The following is an 11,015-nucleotide window of genomic DNA, read 5'->3' on the forward strand; positions in this document are numbered from 1 at the left end:
CATAGTGGTTTTGCATTTCTCTAATAATTAGTGATGTTGAACATCTTTTCATGTGTTTGTTGGCCATCTGTATGTCTTCTTTGGAGAAGTGTCTGTTTAGATCTTCTGCCCATTTTTGGATGGGGTGGTTTGTTTTTTTGGTATTGAGATGCAGAATGTGTTTATAAATTTTGGAGATTAATCCCTTGTCAGTCGCTTCATTTGCAAATATTTTCTCCCATTCTGTGGGTTGTTTTTTCATTTTGTTTAGGGTTTCCTTTGCTGTGCAGAAAATTTACGTTTAATTAAGTCTCATTTGTTTATTTTTGTTTTTATCGTCATTACTCTAAGAGGTGGATCAGAGAAGATGTTGGCTGTCGTTTATGGCGGAGAGTGTTTGGCGTATGTTTTCCTCTAAGAGTTTTATAGTATCTGGCTTATATCAAGGACCTTATATCAAGGCCTTATATCATTTTGAGGTTTTTTTTGTGTATGGCGTTGGGAAGTGTTCTGATTTCATTCTTTCACATGTGGCTGTCCAGTTTCCCAGAACCACTTATTGAAGGGGCTGTCTTATCTCCATTGTATATTCTTGCCTCCTTTGTCATAGATGAGTTGACTGTATGTGTGTAGGTTTAGCTCTGGGCTTTCTATCCTGTCCCACTGATCTGTATGTCTGTCTTTGTGCAAGTACCGTATGGTTTTGATGACTGTAGCTCTGTAGTATAGTCTGAAGTCATGGAGCCTGATTCCTCTGCTCCATTTTTCTTTTTCAGGATGTTTTTGACTATCCTGGGTCTTTTGTCTTCCAAACAAGCTTTAAAATATTTTGTTCGAGTTCTGTGAAAAATGTCCTTGATAATTTGATGGGATTGCCTTGAATCTGAAATTGCCTTGGATTTGGTTTGCTAGTTTTTCTTGAGGATTTTTGCATCTACATTCTTCAGTATTGTCATTTTGATAATATTATCTTCTCCAAGAGCATGGTATGTCTTTCTGTTTGTGTCATCTTTGATTTCTTTCACCAGTGTCTTATAGTTTTCAGAGTATAGGTCTTTTGTCTCTTGAGGTAGGTTTATTCCAAAGTATTTTATTCTTTTTGATGTGATGGTAAACGGGATTGCTTCCCTAATTTCTCTTTCTGATCTTTTGTTGTTAGTATATAGAAATGCAGTTGATTTCTGTGTATTAATTTTGTATCCTATGACTTTGCCAAATTCATGGATGAGCTCTACAGTTTTCTGGAAGAATATTTAGGATTCTATAGGTATAGTATTATGTCATATGCAAATAGTGATAGTTTTCCTCTTCCTTTCCAATTTGGATTCCTTTTATTTCTTTTACTTCTCTGATTGCTGTGCTAGGACTTCCAAAACTATGTTAAATAGTAGTGGTGAGAATGCACATCCTTGTCTTGTTCCTGATCTCAGCAGGATTTTTTTCAGCTTTTCACCATTGAGAATGACGTTAGCTCTGGGTTTGTCATATATGGCCTTTATATGTTGAGGTAGGTTCCAGTTTTGCCCACTTTTGAAGGTTTTTTTTTTTTTTAATCAGATATGGTGTTGATTTTGTTGAAGGCTTTTTCGCATCTATTGAGAGGATCATATAGTTTTTATTCTTCGGTTTGTTAATGTGGTGTATCACACTGATGGATTTGCAGATATTGAAGAATCCTTGCATCCCTGGGATAAATCCCACTTGATCATGATGTACAATCCTTTTAATGTATTGTTGGATGTGGTTTTCTAGTATTTTGTGGAGGATTTTTGCAGCTACATTCATCAGTGAAATTGACCTTAATTTTCTTTTGTGGTATCTTTTTCTTGTTTTGGGATCAGGGTGATGGTGGCTTCATAGAATGATTTGGGAGTGTTCCTTCCTCTGCATTTTTTGATAGTTTCAGAAGGAGAGGTGTTAGCTCTTCTCTAAATGTTTGATAGAATTCACCTGTGATGCCATCTGCCTGGACTTTTGTTTATTGGAAGTTTTATAATCACAGTTCCAATTTCAGTTCTTGTGATGGTCCATTCATCTTTTCTCTTTCATCTTGGTTTAGTCTTGGAAGATTGTACTTTTCTAGAATTTGTCCATTTCTTCTAGGTTTTCCATTTTATTGGCATATAGTTGCATATAGTAGTCTCTTATGACCCTTTGCATTTCCGCGATGTCCATTGTTAATTCTCCTTTTTCATTTCTTTTGTTTTAAATAATTTTTTTTTTGTCTTTTTGCCTTGTCTAGTGACACTCCCATGGCATGTGGAGGTTCCCAGGCTATGGGTCTAATGGAGCTGTAGCCGCCAGCCTATGCCACACACAGCAACATGGGATCTGAGCTGTGTCTGTGACCTACACCACAGTTCATGGAAACGCCAGATCCTTAACCCACTGAGCAAGGCCAGGGATCAAACCCGCAAACTCGTGGTTCCAATCAGATTCGTTAACCACTGCGACACAACGGGAACTCCTTTTTCATTTCTAATTTTATTGATTTGAGTCCTCTCTCTTTTTTCTTGATAAGTCTGGCTAAGGGTTTCTCATTTTGTTGATCTTTTCAAAGAACCAGCTTTTTGTTTCATTGATCTTTTCTATGGTTTTCTTCATTTCTATTTCATTAATTTCTCCTCTGATCTTTATGATTTGTTTTCTTCTACTAACTTTGGGTCTTGCCTATTCTCTCTCTAGCTGCTTTAGATGTAAATAAATTTAGGTAGTTTATTTGAGCTTTTTCTTATTTCCTTGAGGTAGGCTTGCATTGCTATAAACTTTCCTCTTAGAACAGCTTTTGCTGCATCCCATAGGTTTTGGAGTGTCGTATCTTTATTGTCATTTACTGCTAGGTATTTAATCCCTCTTTGATTTCTTCAGTGATCTATTGGTTGTTTAGTAGCATGTTATTTAGTCTCCAAATGTTTGTGTTTTTTGCAGTTTTCTCTTTTTGTTGATTTCCAGTCATAATGCCTTGTGGTTTTAAAAGGTGCTTGATATGATTTCAATTTTCTTAAAGTTACTGAGGCTTGATTTGTCACCCAGAATGTGATCAGTCTTAGAGAATGTTCTCAGTGCACTTGAGAAGAATGTGTATTCTGTTGCTTTTGGATGGAATGTCCTATAAACATCTATTAAGTTCATCTGGTCTAATGCTTTATTCAAGGCCAGTGTTTCCTTGTTGATTTCCTGTCTGGATGATCTGTCCATTGCTGTAAGTGTGTGTTAAAGTCTCCTGCTATTATTGTGTTATTATCAATTTCTCCTTTTAATGTTGTTAGCAGTTTCCTTATATATTGAGGTGATCATATGTTGGGTGCATATATGTTTACAATTGTTATATCTTCTTCTTGGATTGATCCTTTGATCATTATGTAATGTCCTTCCTTGTCTATTATACTATTCTTTATTTTAAGGTCTATTTTGTCTGATATGAGTATTCCTACTCCAGCTTTCTCTTGATTCCGGTTTGCCTGGAATGTTTTCTTCCAGCCTCTCACTTTCAGTTTGTATGTGTCCCTAGAAGTGAAGTGGGTCTCTTGAGGACAGAATATATACAGATCTTGTTTTTCTATCCATTGAACCATTCTATGTCTTTTGGTTGGGGCATTAACACTTAAGGTAATTATTGATATGTATGTTTTATTGCCATTTTATTAACTGTTTTGGATTTGTTTTTGTTGCTCTTTTTTCTTCTTCTTCTCTTGTTATCTCCTCTTGTGGTTTGAGGACTATCTTTAGTGTTGTATTTGAGTTGATTTTTTTATTTGTGTGTGTATCTATTATAGATTTTTTGTTTTCAGTTGCTCTGAAATTTTGATATAGGAATATATATACACGAGATTGTTTTAAGTTGTTGGTCTCTTAACTGCAAGTGCATCTCCAGTGTCCTGCATTTGTACCCTCCTCTTCTCACAGTTTCTGATTTTGGTAGCATATTTGTGTGTGGATGATTTCCTACTTTTACTGTATATATGCCTTTACTTGTGAACCTTGTCGTTTGTGATATTTTTTTCTAGTTGTGGCCTTTACTTTTCTGCCTGGTGAAGTTCCTTTAGTATTTGTTGTAAAGCTTGTTTAGTGTTGCTGAATCCTCTTAGCTTTTGCTTATCTGTAAACTTTGATTTCCCTTCAAAATTGAATGAGAGGCTTGCTGGGAAAGTAATCTTGGTTGGAGGTTTTTTTCCTTTCATCATGTTACATACATTATGCTACTACATTCTGGCCTGCAGAGTTCTGCTGAAAAATCTGCTGATAACCTTACTGGGGTTCCCTTGCATGTTATTTGTTTATTTTCCCTAGGTGCTTTCTTTCTTTTTTTTTGGTCTTTTTGCCATTTCTAGGGCCACTCCTGTGGCATATGGAGGTTCCCAGGCTAGGGGTCTAATCAGAGCTGTAGCCAACGGCCTACGCTAGAGCCACAGCAACATGGGATCTGAGCCACATCTGCAACCTACACCACAGCTCACAGCAGCACCAGATCCTTAACCTACTGAGCAGGCCAGGGATCACACCTGCAATCTCATGGTTCCTAGTCAGATTCATTAACCGCTAAGCCACAACAGGAACTCCCCTAGCTGCTTTCTTTTTTAAAAATTAAAATTTTAAAGCTGCTTTCAATATTTTATCTTTGTCTTTAATTGTGGTCAGTTTGATTAATATGTGTCTTATTGTGTTCCTCCTTAGGTTTATTTTATGTGGTACTTATTGTGCTTCCTGGATTTGAGTGAGTGGTTCCTTTCTCATCTTAGGAACGTTTTTGGCTATTATCTCTTTGAATATTTTTTTTTCTGTCCTCTTCTTCTCTCTTCTCCTTCTGGCACCCCTATAATATGGATGTTGGTGCATTTAACATTGTCCCACAGTTCTCTTAGACTGTCCTCATTTCTTTTCAACCTTTTTTCTCTTTTCTCTTCTGCATCAGTGATTTCCACTAGTCTATCCACCACCTTGCTTATTCATTCTTCTGCCTCCTGTATCCTGCTGTTGGTTGCCTCAATGATTTTTTTTTAATTTCGGCTATTGTATTTTGCACCTCTGCTTGCTTAACATTTAAATCTTGTATTTATTCTGAGCCTTCATGTTCTTGAGTCAGCTCAGCTTCGCAAGGCCATAACACCATTCCTGAGAATCCCTGAGCAGGCTCTGAACTTCCTTTACTCTAGAATCCCAGTACAATATCCACCTCTGTACTTCAATTGTGTTCATTTTCTATTGCTGTTATAAGTTACCCTAGATATCTTGCTACACACAACACAAATTTATGTTACAGGTCTTAAAGTTAAAAGTCCAAAATAGTTTTTTGGGGGGCTAAAATCAAGGTGTCAGTAGAACTGCATTCTTTCTGGAGTCTCTAGGGGAATATTTGCTTTTTTTTGTTACCTCCTAGAGGCTGCCTGCTTTCCTTGGCTATTGGCCCCATGCTCCACTCAATGTTCAAAGCTTTAGTATAGCATAAAGTCTCTCTCTTCTCAGCTTATGTCATTATATTTATTTCCATGTCTCTGACTCTATATTTACCTCCTTCCCTTTAAAGACCCTGATCATTCCATTGGCTCATCTGAAGAATCCAGGATGATTTTCCCATCTCAAGATCCTTAAATTAATTATACTACAAAATTCATTTCTTTTCCATGTAAGTAATATACTCATGAGTTCCAGAGATTAGGATGTGGTCATCTTTGGGGGACCATTATTCTGCCTAGCACACCTATTATGCATAGGTTTCATTGAACTATTGTAAAACCATCAAAATCTGCCTCATATTGTAGATATTTAAATAAATATTTACCATTATCCTCATCCCCTCAGAGATGATATATGCCGTGAGGAAAGAAATGTACTTTCTGTGCATAGAAATACAGTAATGGCATTATATAGCCAATGAAAGATTCTTTTCTTTTTTTTTATTGTTTTATTTTTTTTTATTTTCCCACTGTACAGCAAGGGGGTCAGGTTATCCTTACATGTATACATTACAATTACATTTTCCCCCCCACCCTTTCTTCTGTTGCAACATGAGTATCTAGACAAAGTTCTCAATGCTATTCAGCAGGATCTCCTTGTAAATCTATTCAAAGTTGTGTCTGATAAGCCCAAGCTCCCGATCCCTCCCACTCCCTCCCCCTCCCATCAGGCAGCCACAAGTCTCTTCTCCCAGTCCATGATTTTCTTTTCTGAGGAGATGTTCATTTGTGCTGGATATTAGATTCCAGTTATAAGTGATATCATATGGTATTTGTCTTTGTCTTTCTGGCTCATTTCACTCAGGATGAGATTCTCTAGTTCCATCCATGTTGCTGCAAATGGCATTATGTCAACCATTTTTATGGCTGAGTAGTATCCATTGTGTATATATACCACCTCTTCCGAATCCAATCATCTGTTGATGGACATTTGGGTTGTTTCCATGTCCTGGCCATTGTGAATAGTGCTGCAATGAACATGCGGGTGCATGTGTCTCTTTTAAGTAGAGTTTTGTCCGGATAGATGCCCAAGAGTGGGATTGTGGGGTCATAAGGAAGTTCTATGTATAGATTTCGAAGGTATCTCCAAACTGTTCTCCATAGTGGCTGTACCAGTTTACATTCCCACCAGCAGTGCAGGAGGGTTCCCTTTTCTCCACAGCCCCTCCAGCACTTGTGATTTGTGGATTTATTAATGATGGCCATTCTGACTGGTGTGAGGTGGTATCTCATGGTAGTTTTGATTTGCATTTCTCTTATAATCAGCGATGTTGAGCATTTTTTCATGTGTTTGTTGGCCATCTGTATATCTTCTTTGGAGAAATGTCTATTCAGGTCTTTTGCCCATTTTTCCATTGATCAATTGGTTTTTTTGCTGTTGGGTTGTATAAGTTGTTTATATATTCTAGAGATTAAGCCCTTGTCGGTTGCATCATTTGAAACTGTTTTCTCCCATTCTGTAAGTTGTCTTTTTGTTGTCTTTTGGGTTTCCTTTGCTGTGCAAAAGCTTTTCAGTTTGATGAGGTCCCATGGGTTTACTTTTGCTCTAGTTTCTATTGCTTTGGGAGACTGACCTGAGAAAATATTCATGATGTTGATGTCAGAGAGTGTTTTGCCTATGTTTTCTTCTAGGAGTTTGATGGTGTCCTGTCGTATATTTAAGTCTTTCAGCCATTTGGAGTTTATTTTGGTGCATGGTGTGAGGGTGTGTTCTAGTTTCATTGCTTTGCATGCAGCTGTCCAGGTTTCCCAGCAATGCTTGCTGAAGAGACTTTCTTTTTCCCATTTTATGTTCTTGCCTCCCTTGTCAAAGATTAATTGACCCTAGGTGTCAGGGTTTATTTCCGGATTCTCTATTCTGTTCCATTGGTCTGTCTGTCTGTTTTGGTACCAGTACCACACTGTTTTGATGACTGTGGCTTTGTAGTATTTCTTGAAGTCTGGGAGAGTTATGCCTCCTGCTTGGTTTTTGTTTCTCAGGATGGCTTTGGCGATTCTGGGTCTTTTGTGGTTCCATATAAATGTTTGGATTGTTTGTTCTAGTTCTGTGAAAAATGTCCTGGGTAATTGGATAGGGATTGCATTGAATCTGTAGATTGCTTTGGGTAGTATGGCCATTTTTACAATATTGATTTTCCCAATCCAGGAACATGGAATATCTTTCCATTTCTTTACATCTTCTTTGATTTCTTTGATTAAAGTTTTATAGTTCTCGGCATATAGGTCCTTTACCTCCTTGGTCAGGTGTATTCCGAGGTATTTGATTTTGTGAGGTACAATTTTAAAAGGTGTCGTGTTTTTGTATTCCTTTTCTAATGTTTCATTGCTGGTATACAGAAATGCCACTGACTTCTGAATGTTAATCTTCTATCCTGCTACTTTGCTGAATTTATTAATCAGTTCAAGGAGTTTTGGGGTTGAGTCCTTAGGGTTTTCTAGGTATAGTATCATGTCATCTGCATACAGTGACAGTTTGATCTCTTCTCTTCCTATATGGATGCCTTTTATTTCTTTGGTTTGCCTAATTGCTGTGGCTAGGACTTCCAAAACTATGTTGAAGAGCAGTGGTGAGAGTGGGCATCCCTGTCTTGTTCCAGATTTGAGTGAGAAGGCTTTCAGTTTTTCCCCATTGAGTAGTATATTGGCTGTGGGTTTGTCATAAATGGCTTTGATTATATTCAGGAATGTTCCCTCTATACCCACTTTGGCGAGGGTCTTGATCATGAATGGACGTTAATCTGATCGGCTCTTTTCATTGTCAAAGGAGGAAACAAATCCACTGGTGAATTTATTTTCTCCTGTCTCCTAAAGCTTGGTGTTTCTGGTATTTAAAAGATGTAGAAATGTGTCCCTTTCATTATGGTATCTCTTCTGTGGCTTCCTGTAGTCTTGTTTAGGAACAACAAAGTATTTTTGCTTGTGTTTAGTTCTGTCTAGTTTCCTGAAGTGCAATATTTATAAACTTCTTGAGTAGAGATAAGTATGTGAAGTTGCCCATCTCAGGCACCTGAAATTACCCTGAGCTTCTTATAGACCTAGGCATAAATAACTCATATTGGGGATGGTGATGATAGGGAAAAGAAGAATTGCATGCTTCTTCCTTTACATCTCAGGTGATTCACAGGAGATAAAATTTCCAATATTTTATTAATTTTCCACTTGCTTCTTTTTATGACTCTATGCAGAAATCAATGTTTCAAAACCTTGAAGCAGAGGGACCAGGACATACATTTTGAAAAGATAGATATTTTTTGGTAGTATATTTAACTACTCTTATATTCTGTAACTTGAGGGTTAGAAAATGTAGGGTGATGGAACTCCTGAGAAAGACCTGGGTCTACCAAAAAGCAACCTGGTAGGACTTTTGACTTTACCCTGACACACCCATCTGGCAAGGAAATTAAGTGATCAAAGTCTTCTTAAATTTATTTCTTTTTTTCAAAGGAAGCTTTTTAGATTATCTTTCTATAGCCTTATGTAACATATCTAAAATATTATTTTTAGGTTAATTAAAAAATCTTTTGAAGTATATCCTCTACTTCCATGGAAGATCTGAAGTATTATTCTTTGAGCCATTGAGAGAGGATAAAAAAGACTTTGTCATGTGTATTTCCAGAAATCCATTGTGTCAGCATGTGAAAGAAGTTGTGGTGGACATGTTTGATCCTCAATTCCTGCAAAATTTGGAATTTTTTTGTGCCCCACAGTGCATTCGGAAAACTATCAGCAGATCAAGGGCTAGCTGTGGCCCAATGCCTCAGCCACGTTGGTTAAAACCCTTTTCTGAAGGCTCTCCTTCCTACAAAGACTCTGAAAGATGCTGAAGGTCTATGATCAGGAAAACCAGCCTCAAGAGATATTCATACAAACAACATCCAAAAGAATGAAGATGTTCACACCACAGTCTGGATTTCTTAATTGTTTTGTTCTGTTTTCTATGGGTTTATTTAGTCACTCAGTCATAAATATTTATTACTCACCGTGTCCAAGGCAGAGATCAAGAGACACACATGTCCTGTCTTCATGGAGCTCTCAGGGGGAGGTAAAGTTATTTTGTGCAGTTAGAATTGATTTAGAAGCTAAAAGAGTCCTTTAGGTCATGTCTCTATAGCTGTGTAGTTGAAGTATAAACCATTTGACAGACACCATCTTCTTTCATCCTCACACCAAGTTTCACAAAGTTTGAAAACTCAGATCATGACACGTATATTTTGGATTTTGTGGGCCAGTGTTCAGTCTGGGTTCTCTAGAGAAATAGAACTGATAGGATACACACACACACACACACACACACACACACACCACCACACACACACACACGAAGATTTATTATGAGATACTGACTCACATGATAGTGGACACTGAGAAGTCCCACAGTCTTGCCATCTCCAAGCTGGAGACCCAGGAAACCAGTGGTACAGTTGGAAGACCTGAGAACCAGACTGCTGATAATATGGACTCCAATTTGGGTCTGAAGACTTGAGAACCATGAGTGTGGAGAGCAGAAGATTGATATCCCTGCTCAAATAGGCTGAGTTAATTTAACTGGCTTTCACATTTTTATTCCATTCAGACTCTCAATGGATTGGGTGATGCTCATCCACATTGGAGAGGACCATCAGCTCTACTTGGTCCATCAGTTCAAATGCTGATCACTCTGGAGACAGCCTCACAGATACACTCAGAACCCATGGTTGATCAGTTGGCTGGGTATCCTATGGCCCAGTCAATTTGACACACAAAATTAACCATCACTGCCAGATAAGTATAGAAACATCCCAGATCTGCCATTGTAGCATGAAAACTGCTATAGACACTCATAAGTGAATGATCATGACTTTTTTTTTTGGTTTTTAGGGCTGCACCTATGGCATATGGAGGTTCAAGGATAGCAGTCAAATAGGAGCTGTAGCTGCTGGCCTATGCCACAGCCACAGCAACACAGGATTTGAGCCACATCTGCAACCTATGACACAGCTCACAGCAATGCCAGATCCTTAACCCACTGGCAAGGCCAAAGATTGAACCTGCGTCCTCATGGATTCTAGTCAAATTTGTTTCTGCTGAGCCACGAAGGGAACTCCTGATCATGGCTGTGGTTTTTTTTTTTAAAGGAAAGTTAGGATATCCAGCTTTTATTTATGACAAAAGTTCATAAAACTGTGATGGCTAAGTTAATGAGAGCGAATGAAGTTCCCCATTGAACTATTAATAACACATGAGAGATTGAAATATCATCTGCAATATAACTGCTGATAATGTAATGAATAACCATAAGAGTGAAATACCTTGTATTTTCACAAGTTTTGTATGTTTGCTCACTAATTCTTTATCTGTCTCAATGCATATTTTTAACATCACCATTCATAACACACCTTAGCAGATCCTACTTCAGGTTATACTAAGTGTTTTTTCAACTTCTTCAAAAATATTTGACCCAGCGTAGTTCCATGCAGACCCTTCATAGTTACCAATTCCTCAGTCATTTTAAACTCAGCACTCATCAACCTCTCAGGCCTAGTCTCCTCAATACTGTTACTATCATGGCTGTGTTTTAATAAAGCTTTATTTATGGATACCGAA

The 11,015-nt window shown here is 37.7% G+C and overlaps 1 protein-coding gene across 8 annotated transcripts in view; it reads left to right on the forward strand.

Moving 5' to 3' along the window:
- The window catches only part of LOC100518417 (adhesion G protein-coupled receptor E2-like), a 68,921-nt gene extending 57,906 nt beyond the window's left edge, over positions 1-11,015 (forward strand). For 7 of the 8 annotated variants that reach the window (XM_021083675.1, XM_021083676.1, XM_021083674.1 and 4 more), the window contains one exon: positions 8,937-11,015. The gene's annotated coding sequence lies outside the window, so the exon portion shown is untranslated. The remainder of the gene's footprint in view (positions 1-8,936) is intronic. The other variant, XM_021083673.1, reaches the window with a different exon arrangement.

Source organism: Sus scrofa, chromosome 2 (assembly GCF_000003025.6).
Source record: "Sus scrofa isolate TJ Tabasco breed Duroc chromosome 2, Sscrofa11.1, whole genome shotgun sequence".
Lineage (NCBI taxonomy): Eukaryota > Metazoa > Chordata > Mammalia > Artiodactyla > Suidae > Sus > Sus scrofa.